The sequence below is a fragment of the Dryobates pubescens genome, chromosome Z (genome assembly GCF_014839835.1).
Source record: "Dryobates pubescens isolate bDryPub1 chromosome Z, bDryPub1.pri, whole genome shotgun sequence".
Classification (NCBI taxonomy): domain Eukaryota; kingdom Metazoa; phylum Chordata; class Aves; order Piciformes; family Picidae; genus Dryobates; species Dryobates pubescens.
The window spans coordinates 8,310,907-8,334,832 of record NC_071657.1 but is presented as its reverse complement, the minus strand read 5'-3'; the positions used below and the strand labels follow the sequence as shown (position 1 = coordinate 8,334,832).

Below are 23,926 nucleotides of genomic sequence, written 5' to 3'. Positions count from 1 at the left end.
GTGAATCAGCCTTCTGAAATATTTGTTGCTTCCTGAGGGTGTTGGTCATCTAATTAACTCTTGTCTTTACTCAAAAGTTAACAGAAATGGACAAAAATAAAGAATCTTGAGACTCATCCTCTCACTTCTGAAACATACTGCTTTTCTACAGATTACAAGCTGCCCTTACTTCCCCTACACAACCAACCATCTTTGTTAGGCTTTTCTAAATAGTTACAAACATCATGACTGTTCCTTCCCTGGAATAAAGAAGCTTTCACAATACTCAAAAGAGGCAAAAGAGCAAGCTCACCTGATTTTCAGCAGAGATTAAACATAGACACTTCAGGTTTGGATCCTTCACAGGCTGAAGCACATTGGAAAGCTCTAGGCAAAGTCTGTGGCCTCTAAAAGCAACTTCACTGCTTAGGCAACAAAGTGGCAGTACTTAACGGTAAGACGGTGTGATCGTTTGAGGCTGTGCCTTTAAGACAAAACAGTGCTGGGACACTGGCTGAATGTTTTTGGTACTAGAACAGAAACATTCTGATATTCTGAACGAATTTCATTGGTGGATAGACAAAATGCAATTTTAAACTGTAGAGCAGTTGGAATTTTTTTTTCTCAGTTCAGTTTGGTTTGGGAGTTGGGGGAGTTTGGGTTTCAGCCTGTTCTCCCTGCCTGCTTCTTCGCGAACTGCTGGAGTTGGCGTTCAGATAAGCAAAAACTAATCCTGCATGGGCTTTTGAAGCTTACTAACAACTCTTTTCCTTAATAACTTGCCTTTCTTTTCTCTCTAACCCCTTTTTGGGAAAAAAGGGAGGTTGGGGGGGGGAGAGAGGGGGTTACAGGGAGGGGATCCCTCCTCGGGGAGGGATTTTTGTTGTGTTATTTCTCTTTGCTGTATATTTCTGTGTATATATTGTAAATACCTGTGGAGGAGAGAGAGCTAGGCCCTCTCTCAACCTACCACAGACGGCCACTCCTCTGCGTCACTCTGAATCACTAAGTCACTGCAGGAACTCATTCACCAGTAGAATTCCAACATGATGCTTCAGTCAATAATCAGTGATGAGAAGTCTGTCATTCCATCCCAGATTACAAACTGTCACATAAAACTTCGTCGTGTTGGATTATTAAAGCTAAGCTACTCCTCCAAAATTGCATAGCACTAGCAAAAGGAAAACACATCAGGTAACTCATCAACAAATAGTGATCAAAACCCAATTTTTACAGCACTGAGAATGTGACTTGGCTTGCTGGACACCACTTTCACTTCCAGGACAAATTTCATTCATGAGAATGAGATGCTCTCAGTTCTATTATTTCTATAGTTGGTTTTGGTAGAGTTACTCCAGAGATGAAACACCGTGAACAGTGTTGTGGTATTGGTTAGACTGGATCATAACTCCTTGAAATCTCTGGTATGGTAGCACCCATCCTCCTTCCACATAAAATGGAATGTGACTACTGCTGACATACATTTTGCAATCTCATCTCATATAGCAGTAATGTCAGCAGAACTGCTCCTGACTTATACCTGCGTCAAAGGTGATAGATGCCAGCATTATACCTTTTAGGATAGGTCCTAACTACAAAACAAGGCATAAAGGATGGCATTGTGGCTCATGGTGTCTGGTGGTATACAGAGACAGCATTCTGGATGCTCTTCTGAACTACATGCTTAATGCATATCTGTCCTGGTATGGGCAGCTCAGATAGATAATTCCTTCCAACACCCGAGCTTCTCTTCTTTTCAGAGCAGTGTGTTTCTGAAGATGTGTGACAGTCACCAACAGCTTTTCCTGAGGCTCTATTCCATAGCATGAATAAGGCAGTTGGGTGAATTGCCTTGCTGGCAGAGACATGATTGAGGAAGGTATGGAGATGGTCTCAAAACAGAGAGCTAGATCCTCACAAGCTTCATCCATGCCATCAGCACTACAGAAATCAGTGCTGTCCCCAGCCTTATATAGAAGCATTCACATATAGAGACAGGAACTCCGTCTGAGTATCAGGAATACCAAGTCAACATACAGAAGTCCTGCCCATCAGTCCTACCTGTACAGATAGGTACCACTAAAAAAACTGCTCACAACAAACCACACATGGTGATCACCATCATGTCTGTGTCACTGCTGAGTTAAAAAATACTTTCTGTGAAATCACAGGGAGTATGGATGTTAAATGAGAGACTGTTTATAAACACACACCTTTCATCACTGCACTCAGTATTAAGTAAGCTTTAGAGGGCTGCTGAGAAGGTAGCTGGTATAAATCTCATTTTATTAACCAAGAAAGTGAGGAGATATGACTTCTCCAGCAGCATAGTAAGCTGTACAAGATGCTGTCTTAAAACCAACTCTGCATCAGCTGATTTTTACATTTTTCTCTTTAAAACATAAGATTCCACTTTGAGTGCTTGCATAGTATGATTCAAAGCCAGATAAAGCCTGCAGAAAACCACACATTTGATCAAAATCCCATTAAGGTCAAACATTGTGAAGATTTCTCATGTTTGGCTTCATACTTCACTATATGTACAAGGGGCCACTTGACTACATTAGACAACTGAAGCATCACATACATTATATGGAAGCACATACACATACCATGCTCCTTTCTGACTGAGCAAATCTACACTTCTTCTGCCTCCAGGCTCCTCTTCGAGAGCCAGTACTAGAGCACCTGTTCATAGTATGTTAAACACATTGAAGTATGAATAATTATCCATAAGGAAAAGCCTATCTTCTACAAAGTAAAGATCAACCAAGAAAGTAGAAAAAATGTGTCTTATTCACATACTTAAATTTGTGCAGTTCAGCTAAGTTGAACTAAGTTGAAATCACAAGAAAAAAAATTGTGCAATTATCTGTGTTCATAGTGAAAACTTCATGAGAAGACAAAAAAAAGCCTCCCCTTACTCACCTATAACATACACAAGGAGACTGACATATGCTTATGGCTGTGGCAGAGTTGAAAGGGAAAGAAAAAAAGGATCAAATCAAGTTTAGGTTACTGAGAACATCTCTCTTAAAAGCAGCATATGCAAACACAGGAACCAGGTTCTGCGTGACAGTGTATCTTTTTCTGCATTCCATCCTGTCCCCGCCAACTTTGCAAGTTCCATAAAGACTATGACCCCAGAATTGAGGGTGTCTGATTATTACTGTAAGATTTAGATAAAGTATACACAAATATGTGCGTTGCTTTTCCAGGTGCTTGTTTGGACAGCTTTTCCATAGCTTCTACAGTTTACAGGTAGAACCATCACCACAAAGGACATCAATGTCCTGAGGTAGACTTTGTCCATGGTTTCTGTTTTATTTACATGAAATGTAGAGCATGTCAGTTAACACATTAACCAAAACCAGCAAATGGTAGCATCCAGTGAAAGGGACTTTACTAATGCTTCAGAACAAGAATTTGATTTTGTATATTGTGGTAGAAATCCCAGAAACTTTAGGAGATAAAAAACAAACAAACCAACTAAAATTTTGTCTTAAGAGTCCTCCCCAATAAAGGATTCCTGGGATTTCTGCAAGTCTTTCCTTTCCTTTAAAGCTACTAGGATTACCTTACACCAATCCATATGTGAAAACCAAAACAACATTGCAGCCTCAAGGTACTTGGGTGGAAAATGCTGACTGGAAAGAAGTCTTCCCATAGTCAGAAACACTTCCACATACAGCAACTTCCCTTCACTTGACGTGTAATAACTAGCCTTTGTTTCATTTGTGCATGGGAAAAACAAAAAGGAACAAGTTATTCATGAGATTAGGTAAAACCACAATTGTAAAAGATCACCAAAACCACTGTAAATAGTAATTTCATAATCAAAGTGTCAAGTCTCTATGAGGTAACTATAAATTACAGCTGATTCTTTTCTTGTTTAGACTAATAACCATTCCAGCCCATTTCTAAGGTAAAAAAATTGGAAAGGAAAAGCAAAATACAATGGATAACTGTCTGTAAAACTAGATGCTTTTAAAAAAGTGGTGTAGTTATGTAACACATGACACAGAGTAACTAAATTGGATCAGCTTCTGCCTGAAAATCTCTAAGCTATGCTAATACTATAGCAATGTTTGACAAAAGGAATTCAATGATGCTTTATCATTCTCTCATTCTCAGAGATTTTCATAGGGATAGAACTGAAAAACAATAAATAGATAAAGAACAGGGTTACTTCCTCTGTTGTGACTAAGTAGCAATGGCTTGGGCAGGCATCACAGGACAAAACATGATGTCTGCAGTCCTTTTTACACAAATATAATTAATCAAATAACCATCAGATTTGTTGTGGGCATATTTGGGAGGCAATGTTAGGCAGAACTGTTGCATTTTAGCATCCCAGTTCTTTATTTACAACCACTGCCTTAAGGGAGGTTGTAGACAGGCAGGTCTCTTCTCCCAGGCAACCAGCACCAGAACAAGAGGACACAGTCTCAAGCTGCACCAGGGGAGGTTTAGGCTGGAGGTTAGGAGGAAGTTCTACACAGAGAGAGTGATTGCCCATTGGAATGGGCTGCCTGAGGAGGTGGTGGAGTCACCATCAATGGAGGTGTTTAGGAGGAGACCTGATAGGGTGCTTGGTTGCATGGTTTAGTTGATTAGGTGGTGTTGGATGATAGGTTGGACGCGATGATCTTGAAGGACTCTTCCAACCTGGTCTATTCTATTCTATTCTATTCAACTCCCTTCTCTAAAGACTACAAAAGGAAGTATTAAACAATTAAAGGTGTTGACCTTCTACAGACTGGGAGTCATGTAGAGGCTATGTATGGCTACAATTTTAATCTGAAAAGTTAGTCCTGCATCACCTCCTCCCCTTTTACGTTCCTGCCATCTTGCCATTCTCCTCTGTGATACCTGGCCTAGATGTTTACATACTCCCTTGAAGAGAACTTCAGAAGTAAACTGCAATAATTAAACAACCACCCATTTTTCATCCCCATCAATTTCTTTGATCCCTAGCTTGGCCACACAGCACATGGAAGAGGACAGCAAAAGGAACAATCTAAGTGGAAGGCAGCGAATGAGAAAAACAAAACAGGAAAGCCACAGGCACTTCAGTGAATCGCAGTGTTTGCCATGATCATTTCATACCTCCCAAAACTTTAAGGCAGGTTGGGAACTCCCTTTAACTCGGGCAACTACCAAGGCTGAGGTTTGTCAGAGTGACAGATCACAGTAGTTCTAACAGTCCCTTTGAATGTTTGGGTTTTTTGGTATACACTCAGGTTCTTCCAGTTCTCTCCCTGGTTCATGGGCTTTTACTGGTCTGAGCTGTGGCTGGTACATGTGCAAGTCACTAAACCACATTCTCTCCAAGTACACAAACAGCCTTTGCTTTCAGTTATCAAGACCTTATGATCTGCTACATCCTCCCACCACTAATAAAGTAAAGCTTTTATGAGTGCACATGCCTTGATTTGCCAGCTGCTGCTAGAATCATTGCTCTTGTAAACACTTAGCATACTGGTGGATTGGGTGGCTCAGCTTACTTGTAGGAGTAGCAATAGCACCATGTGACTAACCCAGCTTCTGCCAAAATCTTTCAGCCTCTGTGAATAAAGTCCTCACCACAACACTGCATGGTTGTTACAGCTTTCTAAGACTCTTATAACAGCATTTGCTGCAACACAGAACTGCTATCCTTCATTACTTTAAAAACAATACATTGACAACACCTGAAAGAAATAAGAAAATGTCAGAAGCCTTTCAGAAGAAGATCTATAAATTAAAGTATGTGGTGATTCTCAATGATAATACATATTTGATTCCTCCAGCTCATTTCTTTGCTGACTCAAACTTGTTTCTAAAGATCAAATTTTGACTATGCTGCAACCAGTGGGAACTCTGATATGGACTTGAATTGAGCTAAGATTTTACTTCTGTACTCTGAATACTCTCCTTTGACAAGACAGTAAGAAATCCTTATTAAACTGTGCTTGAAATTCACAAATCTTGCTGCTCTGTTCAGCTTAATTCACTCCTAAATCTACATTCTGGCTTTTAAAAACATTAGCACAATTAAGCAGACAGTCAAAAATATACTTTCTTGCTCACACATGCACTCTCAGAACATCCATACATTTCACATGCAAAAACCTAAACCTAAGTCCACAGAAGTCTGTTGAAAAAATGCCAGTTTGGTCATGTGAGTGACAGGGAGCAGTAAAACATGCACACACAAAAATGTGGTCTCAGACTTGGTATTAGGGCCTTGCTCTTTTCTTTTGTGTACATGTCATGTCCTTCTGTATAAGGCTTATATGCTAGAAGCCATCCTAGAACTTTATTGCCTAGAACTTTAAATGTCCTACTCTGCACACAATGGCCAAACTGTTTTATTTTTGGTCTAAATCTTAGCTTTAGGAAACCATGTATGTGTTCTGCTTCAAGAAAAAAGTCTAAATCATACACTCCATCTCAGTGACGCTTCAATGAAAACCACGCATTTTGTTGTCCAGGGCAAGTATGCAAAGCAAGGAATGTACAAGGGCAGAGTCATGTCATGTATGCTACGCTGACAGAGACCAACAACTAACACTTCTTTGAGAAAAGAGGACTTCCTGCAAGGACAGATATTGAAAATTAAATACATGGTCAGCTCACACCATTTAGACTCTTCAGCCTTAGTCTGCCTTCCCCCACCAAAGCTCAAGTTAATGTGGAGAGGGTGGAGAAGGCAGGGGCAGGCTGGTGACACACCAATTGTCCTAAGAAGGTCAAGATTTCAGGAAAGACCTGCAAGAAGGTTATCATATTTTTGGCTGGTGCAGTGCACCCTTTCTAAAAAACACTGTCAATTCTCAATGTGGGTATGGTGACTTTCAGGTACAAAAAATTATCTCCATGTTGCTGAGTGACAAAAATTGCCTAAAATCAGATGGGAGTCAGCAACTGAGATGAAATCCAACACATGCAGCCCCTTGAACTGACTGTCAGTAACTCAAAACTGAATGGGACTGTTATGGGCACTAAACATTTCAGTAGGTAGACAGTGAAGGTAGCTTCACTCTTAACAGTTGGGAGGTGGGATTTATTTGTCTTTATAAAGCAGGGCTGACCAAAACAAGGCAAAATGGATAGTTGTCTGCAAATGGAGGAATATGGGTAAAAAAGCACAATAATTTAACTGTGAATGTATTTTAATTATTTACACATAAATCTGTAACATTGTCCTGCAGCACTCATCATCAAGTTTGAATCACAGCTCTTCAGTCATCAGAGAGGCCAAATGTATGAAACAAGAGAAAAAAAATCTTCCCAGCCTACAGTTTTGATCAAAGTGCTCACAATGGCAGACAGGAGAAGTGGCAAGTGCAGATGAGTATGAAACATTTTCAAACATACAGTCAAGATATTTGTACATTTGTCTTTTGAAGAAGACAAGAGATTTCAGCAATAATGATTTTGTAGGTCAAGGATATGGTATACTCGTAGTCTGCAACTTGGCAAGTCATATTGTGCTTCATCAGCACACAGTCACAAGGCACAGCCTATGCAGTTGGTGGTGGGGTGATAAGGGTCTAGTTGTGTAATTTCTGCTTTCAAAATTCAAAGACCATCCACTGTATTGATTTATATGTTGGTCTTATTTTGCAGGTCTAAACTGATACGAAGACATTTTTCTCTGGAGAACCATTCTAATCACTGCCCTCTAAATTTATCATGTTCAGCCTTGTCCTTTGCTCAAAATGACCTACTGTTGTGCACAAGGGGAAAAAACAGAAAATCTGCTAATACATGCACCCTCTATAAACTGGGCTATAAAACAGAATACCTGGAGTGAAATAATCATCCACGCTATAGAGTTCTATATAAGCAGATTTGCAAGTCTCACTTGGAGAAGAAAAGGTGTTTTCTCTGCCACTTGTGATACCTGAAATATAATGAAACCAAGTAAATTAAGTCAGAGATACGATACATCAAACAGATAATACTGGAATGAACACTGAGGATAGTAACCACTTCCTCTGAGGACAGCCAGCCTCATCTCCACTTCATGATCCAACTGATGTTGTACCACAGACTGTCCACGTGGGGAAAATATATTATAGAAAAAATGTGCTGTCCTTTAATGCAGTTTAGCAGATAGTAAGAAGTCAGGACCATATGGACTGGATAGATCAACACAGACCATAACAAGAGGACACAGTCTCAGGCTGCGCCAGGGGAGGTTTAGGCTGGATGTTAGGAAAAAGTTCTATACAGAGAGAGTGATTCCCCATTGGAATGGGCTGCCGGGGGAGGTGGTGGAGTCGCTGTCATTGGAGGTTTTCAGGAAAAGACTTGATGGGGTGCTTGGTGCCATGGGTTAGTTGTTTAGGTGGGTTGGATGCAATGATCTTGAAGGTCTCTTCCAACCTGGTTTATTCTATGTATTCTATGTATAATGCACCAGCACTAGAGGAGCAATGCACTAGCTACATGTGGTAGAGAACTATGGAACTGCCATCTTTCCCCTGTACACTGAGGAATAGCTTTCCATTTAATGATTTCATTTTACCTTTCCAGTGAATTAAACTACTTTGAAAGCCTTTTCTTACACACTGCTTAACCCATATTGTGCTTCAGAAGGCATTTAACACATGGAAAACTTCCTCTCACTCTTCTCACAAACTGATCTGAAAGGAGGGTTTGGGTGTTTTTTCCATTAACCCCTGCAGCAAACACTTTATAGGCATAAGTACTGCATTTTATTACGCTTTACATTTTTTAGCCAGAGTAACTTTCATCCAGCATTAGCTGTGAGATCAGACTTTTGTGTTCCCCTAAACTATTTTGCACTATGAAAGACTCTGCTTCTAACCATGCACCAAAAAAAGAATCCACTGTGACAGAGCTATAGAACCAAGCTTTTAACAGGTATAACCAAAAAACTTCCTTCACTGCAAATTAAGGATCTGGGTTTTCAAACCAAGTTGCCCACAGCTCTGGCCAGTAAATACCCAATACTAAAGAAAGAAGGGGACAAAGTCACTTATTCAGAAACCATGCAAAAATGACCATCAAGGAAGGTTGAGATGGGTTGTCTCCTGACAACAAGCAGTTTACTCTGAAGGAAAATAATTGAGTAATGCTTGTGGTCTGTGCAGCAAACAGGGAAAGCACAGCCAGTCTCTGCAAAGTGCCATTTGAAGGACTGTGCTTTGAACTAGAGTGGTTCCTCACAGCCTGGCACTGCTTGGCTTTGCTCTAAGAGCCAATTGCTGATTTTATTCAAAAACTGACTGTAAAGCTGGCACAGTTTGAAAGTGGGAGTTGTCAATGTGGCGAAGCTTCCTCCTACAGAATTAGTTTATGAAGCATATTTCCCACACGATGATTTCAGTAACTCCCAACAATTTCTGACCAAAAAAAAAGAAAATCTCACAGCTCCCTGTTTCTACTTGTATGCTTGTGTGTAGCACATGCTCTGACTCAAAAGGAAGGTCTTCTGCCTTAGTCCCCAACCAGAGCAAGATCATTACAAACTTCTATTTGTTGCTATAACTAAAATATCAGTAGGGAGGTTGTGTGGTGATAGTTTTTAAGGAACCCCTGATACTTTAAGACCATTTTCTACTGTAACCTCATCCCACGGCCCCACACTCCTAAAGCACAGAAGGATAGAAGAGTTTGAGGCATCTAATTCCTGGCATTTGTTGCTAAGAGTGTAGATGCTGGGGAACATAAAGTTGCAGGAGAGGCAGTCTTATCAAAGACCCATCCAAACCAACAGGTGGTTACAATGGTTGCAGCTGTGGAGAAATTCACACCATCTCCAGTACAGCAATAAACGTGTGTATATACACCAGTAGAATTCTTACTGTCTCAGAATAAGGTTTGGTAAAACTCACATGTAAGATGCCAGAAGCAGAGGGTGGTTCAGAGTAATTACAGAGTGAAAAAACCCAAAAGCAAATGAACAAATAAAACCCCAAACAAATGAACATATCACAACCAACGAATAAAAAACAAACAAACCAACCAACCACCACAAAACAAAACAAACAAAAAAAACCCACAAACCCAATCATAGAAAATAACTGAAGAGAAAGAACAGGCTTTGTAAGATCACAGGCAGGAAAGCCAACAAAATGTGTAGAAGTCATTGGACTAAACATCCCTATGTTATCTGCACCACCTGTACTCAAACTCTCAGTTTTCTATCTAATTCTTTCAACAGCTCACTGCCAATTTGAGAATTTGGATATATGGCACATAATTATTCACTAATATTGTGCTGGTGGGGAAAAAATACTTAAAAGCATTCTCAGGAGAGCTACAAGATAAATTTTTTGCAGATAATTTGGAGAACCTTACACAAATCCTAATTCAAGTTCATTGAATTTAACTGCAGAAAACCATCACCAAAAATCTCCTCCCAGAACATTACTTACTGCTTGGTTTTAGAAGGTGATTAGCATCTGAGGTTTTTACCCTACCCTCTCCATACTATTGCACAGTCTTCCAAATGGGAAGCACTTGGATGAGCAACATGCTTCTCACCCATTTGTCCAAACTGTGGCCCACATCTTAACAGAAACAAGAGTTACAGAAAGACATAGCCTGCAACACCAGAAGATAACAGCATTGACACCTTTTTTTCCCCCACTATATATTTAGCACTCCTACTATACAGTTTTACTGTATTTATTCTGACATTTAAATTTATCCATTAGAATTATACAGAATCTTTAACAATGCTGATAATGTTGATTACGTTCACACAAATGTTAGCAGTTGTAATTTACTCCTGAATTGGCATTAAGCCAGACCAGCCTTAGCTCTAATACCCTTATGGGATGATTTCATCATTCTGGTTGCTACATAAATAGTTATGAAATCATATTGCTACCTTGCTATTCTTTATCCCATTTCAATTACATCTTTTGCCAGTCATGCATTCCATACATTACAGTTTTGATGCAGTCACACATTATTTGAATTAACCCAGCTATATCACACGCAATATCTGCTATTAGAGAGACAGATGCTATCATATTTTTGGAGGCAGCAATCACCACAGGTCCCAAGAACTCCAAATAATAACACATCTGCTCTCTGAGAAGCCACCCAGGTGACTAACTGAGGACATCAGCATAGCAAGGACAGAAGTCCATGCTTTCTTTAGAAAAATGAGGGAGAACCCAGGAAGGCAAAGATGCACAGCTGAGCTTCTAAGCAAACAGTTTTTTGAGAGAGACATTATCTTGCAGACCACTAGACTGGCTCCAGTATGACTTGAAGTTTAAACTACAGGTATTTCTTTAGGAACCATTGACCCAAGGAGTGGGTGTAAATCACTGGAGGGATATCTGCCAGTGCCATGATTACAGCAAATCAGACTGCTGTTAATAGACAGCTTCTCCCATACTGCTTCAGATGATGAAAATACAGCTCTGCTGTAAAATCAGGCAAAGACTCAGAAATGCTCTCCTCTATCATTTTTTTGTTCTCTGTGAATAATTTCTATCCATCCTACTCCTCTCTTTGTTCCAAAATAAAATCTTCATTTTCCTTGTGCTTTTTTTTATTTCTCTCCTTCTTCACTCCTCCACTTCACATTTCTCAGAATCACATACAGGAACTGCAACAGCCTTTTGTTTAAGTGCCAGCTAAACAGTAACTTGGAAGGCTTACAGCAGGCAACACAGCAAACAGAGAGTCACAGAATCATAGAATCATTCAGGCTGAAAAAGACCCTTGAGATGATCAGGTCCAACTATTAACTGGCCAAGTTTACCACTAAACCATAAACCATATCACTATGCACCACATCTAAACAACCTCTAAACACTTCCAGGAATGGTGACTCAACCACCTCCCTGGGCAGCCTTTTCCAATGCTTGACCACTTTTTCAGTGAATTTTTTTTTCCTAATGTCTAGCCTAAACATACCCAGATGCAGCTTGAGGCCTTTACATATTGTTCTGTCACTCCCCTCAGTCTCCTCTTCCTCAAGCTGAACAGCCACAGGTCCTTCAGTTGCCCTTTGTAAGACTCATTTTCCAGGCCCCTGTCAATTAGAAAGACCCAGGTCTCCTTCTGCTGGACAACTTTCCAGCCACACTTCCCCAAGCCTGAAGCATTGCGTGAGGTTATTGTGGCCCAAGTGCAAACCCTGGCACTTTGCCTTATTGAAGTACATACCACTGATCTTGTCCCATTGATCCAATTTGTCTAAGTCTCTCCGTAGAGCCTCCCTAACCTCAAGCAGGTTAATACTCCCACCTAACTTGGTGTCATCTGCAAATTTACTAATGGTGCAGTGTAACTCCTTATCAGGATCACTGATAACTATGTTAAACAGAAGCGGTCCTAATACTGAGCCCTGAGGAACACCACCTGTGATTTGCCACCAGCTGGATTTAACTCCACTGACCACTGCTCTTTCAGCTTAGCCATCCAGCCAGTTTTTTATCCACAGGCTGCTGGCTACATCCCATTTTGTCCCTGTTGAGTTTCTAACCGCAGGTTCAGCTATAGAAAATGACCTGACAAATATACAAAGACACTGTAAACCACCTACATTTGCTGCTTTTTATATCATCCTGTGCAGACAGGTTCAATTATTAAATTATTGCATGTGTGTGGGAGTACCTGCAATTAGAGAAGTACTCTTCTTGCGCACTTCCTGTTTTAAGAACAGCACAACACACCGTAAGTTATACAGCACGCAGCACCAAAGCCTATCACCCAGTCCTTCACCTACCTGGAGATTAGTTCCATTCAGGTCAGAGCCAGACTTTAGTGGCACACCTGGAAATTCAAGATAAAATCTACTACTGTGTGACTCATTCTTCAATATACCTGTTTAAGCTGTCATGAAGAGTGTGGTATAAGTAATACACAAATACATAGAACAAAACCATGAACATGATAAATATAGAAGAAAACTTCAAGTACTCAGTACAACAGTTATACTTACATGGAATAATCTACTACAGTTAAGAAACCAGGTTTTTCCAAATTGTGCTAAGTATCAACACTCTTCTGTTTCTTTCAGAAGCAAATATGAACACTGATACTATATTCTCCACTACTAACTAAAAGGGAAAACAAAACAATGCAAAATGATGCAGTCAAAATGAGGCAAAACTGAGTATGGAAAAATAAAGTGGTAACTTGCAATGCAAGATTCAAATACACTTCGATCGCTGTACTGAACAGGAGTTAAATTAAGCTGGCAACAGTACAAGGGTCATGACTATATATTTCAACAGAAGAAAACAAAATATGATAAGCCAGAATCACAGAATCAACCAGGTTGGAAGAGACCTCCAAGATCATCAAGTCTGACCAATCACCCAATCCTATCTAATCATCTAGACCATGGCACTAAGTGCTCCGTCCAGTCTCTTCTTAAACACCTCCAGGAACATTGACCCTACGACCTCCCTGGGCAGACCATTCCAATGGCCAATCACTCTTTCCGGGAAAAATTTGTTTCTAAGATCAAGCCTAAACTTCCCTTTGCACAGCTTGAGAATGTGTCCTCTTGCTCTGGTGCTGGTCGCCTTGGAGAAGAGGCCAATCCCCACCTGGCGACAACTACTCTTCAGGTAGTTGTAGACAGCAATAAGGTCTCCCCTGAGCCTCCTCTTCTACAGGCTAAACAATCCCACAGCCTCTCCTCACAGGGCTGTGCTCCAGACCCCTCACCAGATTTGTTGCCCTTCTCTGGACACATTCGAGCAACTCAACATCTTTCTTGAATTGAGGGGTCCAGAACTGGACACAGCACTCAAGGTGTGGCCCAACCAGTGCTGAGTACAGGGGCAGAATGACTTTCCCTGCTCCTGCTGGCCACGCTATTCCTGATGCAGGCCAGGATGCCATTGGCCTTCTTGGCCACCTGGGCACACTCCTGGCTCGTGTTCAGCCTACTGTCAACCAGTACCCCCAGGTCCCTTTCCACCTGGCTGATCTCCAGCCACTCTGTCCCCAGACCATCTCCAAATGCCCATCCCAACCTGTTTAAAGTCCAACATAATTTGGTTAAGAAGATGACATCTATAGAGAGTTACAGATGCAATATATAGCTGTTCTGACCTATAGAGATATACAGGTTCCCTTCACATACTATAGATTTCCTTCTAAGCTTGTATAATTGATGTACTTCCAGTTTTTCAAAAGACACAGCCATGGAGGCAGACTATAACCCTTAATTTCTATTACACATCCAACACACCTTAAACCAAATGACAAAGTATTCTGCAAAGCTCCACAAAACAATTGTCATCTGTGGTAGGCTAGACACATAAAACTTTTGCTTGTTGACAGCAGTCTTTGGCTATACTGACTCATATTTCATCTGTGTGGCAGAGACACTGTATCCAGACTGTGAAACTGCATACTCCATATCTGAACTGTGCCTGGTACAAAAGAGATTTCAACATACGGTTGCTAAAGGGTAAGGGGTAATCTTATATGCTCGCTTCTGATCTGTCACCTCCCTTTGTCAGTAGGAGTGTTAGATTAATTGCATGATTTAGTCCAGTATCCAGCAGATGGTATGGAACAGCTTCACTGGAAAAAAAGGGAGAAAATGTTACAGCAAGCATTACACTTGTCTGCTTAAGACTTCTTAGTGTTTTGGTTTCCAAGATATTATCAGGTTAATTACTCTAGGGTGCAGACAGTGCACACAGCCTTGAGCATAAAAGATGAGACTACTGAAACAGATTCCAACAGTGCACACTGAAACTCAAACAAATGCCTATGTTCAGCTGCACTTTTGTTTTGTGTGAGTATTATAGAATAGAATAGAATAGAATAGAATAGAATAGAATAGAATAGAATAGAATAGAATAGAATAGAATAGAATAGACCAGGTTGGAAGAGACCTTCAAGATCATTGTGTCCAACCTATCATCCAACACCACCCAATCAACTAAACCATGCAACCAAGCATCCTGTCAAGCCTTGCCCTGAACACCCCCAGCGACGGCGACCCCACCACCTCCTCGGGCAGCCCATTCCAATGGGCAATCACTCTCTCTGTGTAAAACTTCCTCCTAACCTCCAGCCTAAACCTCCCCTGACACAGCCTGAGACTGTGTCCTCTTGTTCTGGTACTGGTTGCCTGGGAGAAGAGACCAACCTCCGCCTCACTACAACCCCCCTTCAGGTAGTTGTAGAGAGCAATAAGGTCACCCCTGAGTCTCCTCCTCTCCAGGCTAAGCAACCCCAGCTCCCTCAGTCTCTCCTCATAGGGCTTGTGCTCCAAGCCCCTCACCAACCTTGTTGCCCTTATCTGGACACGCTCCAGCAAGTCAACATCCTTCCTAAACTGAGGGGCCCTGAACTGGACATAGTACTCGAGGTGCGGCCTAACCAGTGCAGTGTACAGGGGCACAATGACCTCCTTGCTCCTGCTGGCCACACTGTTCCTGATGCAGGCCAGGATGCCATTGGCCCTCCTGGCTGCCTGGGCACACTGCAGGCTCATGTTCAGCCTACCATCAACCAGCACCCCCAGGTCCCTCTCTGCCTGGCCACTCTCCACGCATTCTCACCCCAGACTGTATCTCTGCATGGGGTTGAATAATGATATGGTCCATAATGATAGGGACTGAAGAAAGGGGACATCAATGGGGAATACAATGAGGAATCAACTCATTGTTTCAGGCCTCAATATCCCTGAAAACTTAAAAAATCCCTCCTGTAATCCTACTGCCTGCTTTGAGTTGAAACACTAGCATGCAGAGAGACAGATCTTCAGGAATAAAACTTCCAGTAAAAAGACAAATTCTCACTTAAGATATACTTGCTCCAAGCAGGAAATAATACTGAAGTTAAAAGGACCATAAATTATCACAAAACTATCCTGTAGAGACTTATATTTACCCCACTATCAAATTACAGCCTTCTTGAAGTAAAGCATTAATCTTTCTGTGAGTAAACACATTCCCACTTAAGTGCACTTGCAATTTCCTCTTTATGTAATATTGTTCTAAACTGGCCCACTCACTAATGGAAATTTTGTCTTTCTAACTAGCATAAATATAAGAGTAGTTTAGAGGAACAACAAAGAGCTGGCTTTTTAACATGAAAAATCATGAAAAATCATCCCTCTCTCCCCCCCTACCTCCCTTTTTTCCCAAAAAGGGGTTAGAGAGAAAGAAAGGCAAGTTATTAAGGAAAAGAGTTGTTAGTAAGCTTCAAAAGCCCATGCAGGGTTAGTTTTTGCTTATCTGAAGGCCAACTCCAGCAGTTCGCAGAGAAAGCAGGCAGGGAGAACAGGCTGAAACCCAAACACCCCCAACTCCCAAACCAAACTGAACTGAGAAAAAAATAATTCCAACTGCTCAACAATTTAAAGTTGCATTTTGTCTATCCACCAATAAAATTCGTTTAGAATATCAGAATGTTTTTGTTCTAGTACCGAAAACATTCAGCCAGAGTGTCCCAGCACTGTTTGTCTTAAAGGCACAGCCTCAAATGGTCACAAATTGCAAGCATGAAATCAAACAGGTGCATGAACAGAGCTCCTAACAATCAACTCCAGTTATCTCTCACTAGCTTATTGGGTAGGAAATCTGAAGAAGAGAGAGTAAATCAGGTCTGCCTCTGGACTGACCTTGTCCATAACAGGCTAATTTCTAACTGGGCTTTGGACATAACACATTTTGACTGTATGAGTTACAAGGACAACACAATTCCAGCCATGAAGTTATTTTCATACTGAGCACAGCCTGATCATCTAAAGCACCTGACCTTTCAGGATTGATAAACGTTCTATCACTTGCTACTACAGAGAAGAGACCAACACCCACCTCACTACAACCTCCCTTCAGAGAACAAGAATGCCTCCCTTCAGCCTCCTCTTCTCCAGAACAAACAACTCCATTTCTCCCAGCCAGTCCTCATGAGACCTGTTCTCCAGACCCTTCACCAGGTTTGTTGCCCTTCTCTGGACCCTCTCCAGTAACTCAATGTCCTTCCTTGTAGTAAGGGCCTCACAATGGAACACAGTACCCAAGGTGTGAACTCACCATTGCTGAGTTACAGGGGCACAATCACTTGCCTGGTCCTGACAGGCCTGGATGCTGTTGGTCTTCTTGGTGACCTGAGCACACTGCTGGCTCATGTTCAGCTCTCTGTCAACTAACATCCCAGGTCTTTCTCTGCTGGGCAGCTTTCCAACCACTATGACCCAAGCCTAGAGTGCTGCATGGGGTTGATTGGTGCTACCCAAGTGCAGCACCTAGCACTTAGCCTTGTTGAATCTCATACACTTGATCTCAGCCCATTGATCCAGCCTATCCAGGTGCCTCCACAGAGCCTTCCTACCCTCCAGCAGATGAACACTCCTTCCCAGCTTAGCGTCATCTGCAAAATTCCTGAGGGTGCACTCAAGCCCTTCATCCAGATCACTGATAAAGACATTGAATAAAACTGGCCCCACTACTGAGCCCTGGGGAGCAATATTCAAATGGTCTTACATGGCCTCCACCCACACCCTTACAGTCTCCTTCCAGACACCTGATTTTCACTGTACTGAATAGAATAGAATACATAGAATACATAGAATAAACCAGGTTGGAAGAGACCTTCAAGATCATCGCGTCCAACCCATCAACCAATCCAACACCACCTAAACAACTAACCCATGGCACCAAGCACCCCATCAAGTCTCCTCCTGAAAACCTCCAATGATGGCGACTCCACCACCTCCCCAGGCAGCCCATTCCAATGTGCAATCACTCTTTCTGTATAGAACTTTTTCCTAACATCTAGCCTGAACCTCCCCTGGCACAGCCTGAGACTGTGTCCTCTTGTCCTGGTGCTGGCTGCCTGGGAGAAGAGACCAATAGGTTGCCATGATTTAGCCAGATACGGCGATGATGGAGGTTCTTGGAGTCAATACGGTTGACCAATATGATCAGGTATTGATCCTTTATTGTTCCAGTATTGCAGGCCTATGGCTCAGGCCTATGGTGAAAGCATGGCACAGCAAAGGATGGAAGGAGAGGAGACAGGACAGGCAGAAAAAGAAGTGCATAGCAAGGAAACTGCTACAATTTATATAACCTTGGTATGCCTTGTTGGCATGGACTCATTGGTCCCCTATGAGTGACCACACATCACACTATTGTAGATTATTGGTCCAACTATGGATGACACGCGAGGTTTGTCGATGCAGGTGTGTGTCCTGTTGTCCCGAGATAACTCACTATGATTCTAGCTACCAGCGTCTTGTTTTAGTTACAGTGCTGCAGGCACAGCACTGTTTTGGCATACTGGTAGCTGGCTCTGCACTTACACTGATCATGGCCTACCACCATGTCAGGCTCTTAGGCCTGAACTGCCAGATTGCTCACACCACTCATCGCTGGTGTTCCCACACCATGAGGCACCAAACATTATGTTAAAAAGCTGTAATCAGTTGAATTCAGTCTCAACGTTAAATCCTTTACCTAATAAATCACTCTGCATTACATTCTCTTAGACAACCTCAAGCTATTATGATCTTTTAACCTTAACTATTTCCTAGATGAGAACACTGTTATGCCAGACTTCAGAAAATAGAGGCTGTATTGGTGATAACTGGCACAGCTCCCTGTCCAGGTCTTTATTTCTTTAGTGAGCTCTGTTTTATCACCATGTTAAAGTATGATGCGGAAGATAGTACATGGTAAAAATGGTATCAGTTCACAGAATCACAGAATGTCAGAGGCTGGAAGGGACTTTGAGAGAACATCTAGTTCAACCCCTGCCTGCCAAAGCAGGATCCCCTATACCAGGCCACACAGGAACTCATCCAGACAGGTCTTGAATATATCCAGAGAGGGAGACTCCACAACCCCCATGGGCAGCCCATTCCAGAGTTCTGTCACCCTCACAGGGAAATAATTTTTCCTCATGTTTCCATGGAACTTCCTATGCCTCAGCTTCCACCCATTGCCCCTTGTGCTGTCATTGGGCACCACCAAGCAGAGCCTGGCTCCATCCTCTTGGCACTCACCTTTTACATATTTACACACATGAATGAGGTCATCCCTTACTCTCCTTTTCTCCAAGCTGAAAAGCCCCAGTTCCCTCAGTCTCTCCTCATGAGGAAGATGTTCCACTCCCTTAATCATTTTCATGGCTCTGCCCTGGACTCCTTCAAGAAGCTCCCTGTCCTTCTTGAACTGAGGGGCCCAGAACTGGACACAATATTCCAGATGTGGCCTCACCAGGGTAGAGTAGAGAGGGAGGAGAACCTCTCTTGACCTACTGACCACACCTCTTCTAATACAACCCAGGATACCATTGGCCTTCTTGGCCACAGGAGCACATTGCTGGCTCATGGTCAACCTCCCATCCACTAGGACTCCCACATCCTTTTCCCCTTCACTGTTCCAGTGGTCAGTCCCCAATCTGTACTGGTACATGGGGTTGTTCTTTCCTAAGTGCAAAACACTACACTTGCCCTTGTTGAACTTCATTATATTTCTCCCTGCCCAGCTCTCCAGCCTGTCCAAGTCCCACTGAATGGCAGCACAACCCTCTGGTGTGTCAGCCACTCCACCCAGCTTGGTGTCATCAGCAAACTTGCTGACAGTGCACTCTGTTCCCTCATCCAGGTTGCTGGTGAGCATACTGAACAGCACTGGTCCCAGTACTGACCCCTGAGGGACTCGACTAGTTACAGGCCTCCAAGTAGACCCTGTCCCACTGACCACAACTCTCTGACTTTTTTCCTTTAACCAGATCTCAATCCACCTCACTACCTGATCATCCAGACCACAATGCCTCAGCTTAGCTGCAAGGATGCTGTGGGAGACAGTGTCAAATGCTTTACTAAAATCAAGATAAACCACACCCACTGCTCTACCACCATCTATTCACCTGGTTATGTCCTCATGAAAAGGCAATCAGGTTGGTGACCTCAGTTGATGAGGTCATCATAGCAGACTCTCATCCATCATCCTGTGTGGATTCTTCAGGCTGTCTCAGTGGAAAGCAAGCAGTCCTGAGGATTTTGGAGACTGGCTTTGCAGAAAACCTATCTGAATAGAAGGCCTGGGTTAAACGGGCTTCTCCCAACTCATGCTCCATTTCTACTGTAAGAGGTGGATCACTAACATCATTTGCAATTCTGCTGTGAAAAAAAGTGACCTGGCACTTGCATTTGAGTGATTGTACTCTGTAAAGCAGCATACAGCAAGGCTTGGTACTGTAAAGCAAAAAAGCAGAAACAAAGTTTGACTACTTCCAAATCCATTATAAAAAAAGGGGAGAAAGGCTGCCTAGATAAGCAATCTGGAAGAAACAAAATTTCCAAGGATTTTGCAAGAAAATAAATTATTTTTGCTAATTCCTCTGCTCTCAGGACACTAAAAGAGCTAAATCATGTATTCCCTCTGCTCTGCACTACAGAAATCAGCCATGTTTTTTAGCAGCACATTGGATTCTTTCCATCCATCACCACAGACAAGATAGTGGATGAGCAGAGGGCTTTTCAGCTGATACATTTCTGTTGCAAGACAAGATCTCTTAAAAATAGTGTCAAATCAAGAATTTGTTCATGGATTGCAGTGGAGTGTGATCAGTATTCTACATGCTTTACATTGCATTTTAGGAGTCTTTCATCCCCTACATACACAACAGAACCACACTGTCCCTACAATCAGCCATATTTGGTGATACTGCAAAACCCACTAAATTGATACCTCAAGGCACTAGAAAAAGATCATGCTTACACCTGCAAGCATAATCATCTGTACAACCCAACAGGGTTTTTCCTTCTTTATAACTGTTTTAAGACCAGCAACAAATCAAGTTGTATTTGGTGTCTTTATCAGTACAATAAACCTAAAAGAAATCAGATGATAAAAACTATTATAATAGTGAAAGACTTGGTTTTCAAATGACCCCTCTTCTCTCTGCTGTAAGATATAACCACAAAATTCTTATCAAAACAAATTGCACTGTCTCTTGTGTAAAATATGTGCTTCATTACATGCTTTGAGAACAGCAGATGCAAGCACGAAACACAAGTGCAAGTGATTTTTTCAAGGCAACACAGCAAGTCAACAGCAGACCAAGGAAGAAAACCACAACTGCCTCATTTGGATTTGCCATCCCTAGTCTTCAAACAGGTTCCTGAAGGACACTTTGGCACCTCCATTTTACCTCATCTTGAACCTGCTCAATGAAACAGTCTGTGTGCCAATTTCTACTGCATAATGCAGTCCTCTGGATCTAACAGATTCACACTGGAAGTATGTCTGGACATAAAGATGTCAGAAAAATAGGTAACACAAATGTGACATCTTCTTATCCCTCAGAAAGTTTTTTCTCTGACTTGCTAGAAAATTGCACTGCTTTTAAAGTCTCAATGTCCTTAAGCTAGTATAAGTGCAGTCATGAGGATTTAACTGCCATGTTCAACTTGCAAGCAGAGCAGAAGGAAAAAAAAAAGAAAATAAAAGAAGGGGGAAAAAAAAAAAAAGAAAAAACCCAAACCACTCACCAGAAACAAACCACTCACCAAGTTAATGAATGCACTCTCTTTGCAGGTGAAAATAACACCTCTAAAAAAAGGAAAGATGAAGAAAAAGCCAGGAAGCCAGAACAGCACTTACCCTTCACTTCTCAAAACAGTCTTTAATAAGTTGTTGTGTTTTTTCTTTTTTCCTTTTTTTTTTTTTTTTAGTAAGAAATAACACAATGTGTTGGTTTGGCTCTGGCCTAGAGGCCAGATACCCACCAAGCCGCTCTATCACTCCCCCTCTTAAGTGAAGAGGGGAAGAAGGGAAAGAAAATATAACAGAAGCTGGAGATAAGACAGGAGCAATTTAATAACACTAATGAGCAAACAGCAATAGACCACGTGGAAGCAAAAGAAAGCAGAGAGAGAGATGTTAGTCTCTACCTCCCATCAGCAGGATGGCGGTCGATCTCGGGAAGCAGGGCAGTAGCCAAAACACTGCTGCAAAACACAGCACTGGAATGATGCTTTGAGGAGAACTAACTCCAGCTCAGCCAAACCCAATACAACTACATATGGTACTAGGTTAAACTGAAACTTGTTCTGAGCTCAGGCAGGTATTAAAAGAGTAAAAATTTCTTTTTCCTAAAGTTATTGTCCAAATTGTGAATAGAAAGATAGGTGTACTAACTGCATGTAGCAGACTGTTTTTTTCAAATAGAGGCTTTCAGACCCAGAAGTGCTTGTTTCAGTTTAAAAAATGCAGGAAACGCATTAATTCCTACATTTTAAGCAATGACACAACAAGCAAGGAGCATAGTGTGGACTCCTACTCTTCTCTACCAGAAAGACTGCCTGTTGCCTTCTGAACCATAGCTATTGAATGAAAATAGTTCTCTTTCCTCTTTCTTGGATTGTCATAGTATAAGAAATGATGCCACTGCTGCAAAGGGTTTTCTTACAGAACATTTTTACTTTGTTATTTTAATTTGATGTAGCATCAAGGTAATCAAAACTGACACACCTGCCAAAACAGTGGTGCATCTCAAGGATTCACTTTTTATCACCTTGTGGTTTGGGACCTGGAAGAGAAATTTCAGTTCCTTCACCCTTTCAATACAGGGATGTTGCACAGCAGATAAATCCTGCTGCATAAATAGCAGCCCAAAGGTGCCTTTATAATAAATAACTTCTAGCCCCTTCAGTAGGTTCTTACATAGCAGACGTGTATTATTACATCTGACAATAAAACACTGCTACTGATTTGAATTCCTCATTAGTGCCAAGATTCTGATGCAAATCTCCACAAACGCAATGGTGTCATTTAGGAAAGAAGCTTTAGGAAATTTGCAGCTCTCAGGGTCTCCAAATCAGGTTATTGTGTTGTCAGAAGGAGAACTGGACTACGAGAGGACTCATTCCCTGAGCCCACTTTCAAATCATCAGTCTCCCCCAAAACTTGCTAACCTCACCATTAGAAATAGGTGAGTGTTTGAGGTTCACAGCTGCTGTCAGCTTACACAGTTAACACTCACTCTAGAATCAATGCTGACACAAACCCATGCAGATAATTTGAATTGTCATTCACAAAAGGTGACTAAAAGGCCTCTGGAGTGAAGATGTAGTTGTCTGGTCAGTGCCAATCACCGTGCAACAGGGCTGTGTAAGTTTACAGCACTGCAGTCTGTGGTGGCAGTTTGCCATAGCATCTTTTTGTCCAACATGCAAGTGTCCAGACAGACACCCAGCAATCTACACTCTGGATCTGGATCAGCTTTGGCATATCAAAAGCTCCTGTAGTCAGATGCAGCCCAAACATTGATATCCAATGGGCAGGCCTGCTCCACTGCTTGTGTGTCTGCTGAGCAATTTCAAAATAAGCACTGTCACCAAAAGCCTGGAGCACTTGCCCACTGCACTGCATTAAAAGGCACATGCACCAATTCACTAACTCCAGAAGCAGTCTCCTCCCATAGATTCTAAACAATCTCTTGTGCAGAGACTGAGAAATGTCTGGGAAACCCACCCAGCTCTTCAACAGAGAGACTTTTGCAAAATTCCAACACACAACACAAAACAGTTCTTTACTCTGGAGTCACAACCTGTACAGCAAAAGAACTGAATGGCACTGGATTCATTGGTGGTCTTCATGCAGGAAGTGTCAACTACTTCTGATGTAGTGTGAGAATGGATGGTAGCCCAAGGACTCTTTCATACATGGCAGCTGAAACAGATACAGCTGCATTTTCACCAAGCAAAATGAGCTCTGCCCAACCTGGAACCCTCCCTACTGCAGGAACCTATGCGATCACACACTGCTGTCAAGGCTTATGAAAGTCCTCAACAACAACTTTGCTACTTGATAATCCATGCACCAGGGAGAGAAGAATCTCTGTGATCATTTAACATTTCATCTTTTAGCCAAGATCATTACAAGGCAGGCTGTTAGAAATGCTGGTAATGACCATTTTCAGGATGCAACAATCTCCCAGGGTATCAAGGGTTAGGACTGGGCCAACCACTAAA

At 41.9% G+C, this 23,926-nt stretch overlaps 1 protein-coding gene across 2 annotated transcripts in view; it reads right to left on the bottom strand.

Moving 5' to 3' along the window:
• MOB3B (MOB kinase activator 3B) overlaps positions 1–23,926 on the bottom strand; it is a 108,852-nt gene that overhangs the window by 69,584 nt on the left and 15,342 nt on the right. The window contains exon 1 of one of the 2 annotated variants that reach the window (XM_054177900.1): positions 7,772–7,806. The exons of the other annotated variant lie outside the window; for it this stretch is intronic. The gene's annotated coding sequence lies outside the window, so the exon portion shown is untranslated. Of the gene's footprint in view, positions 1–7,771; positions 7,807–23,926 lie in introns of those variants that run through there. 2 annotated transcript variants of the gene reach the window in all.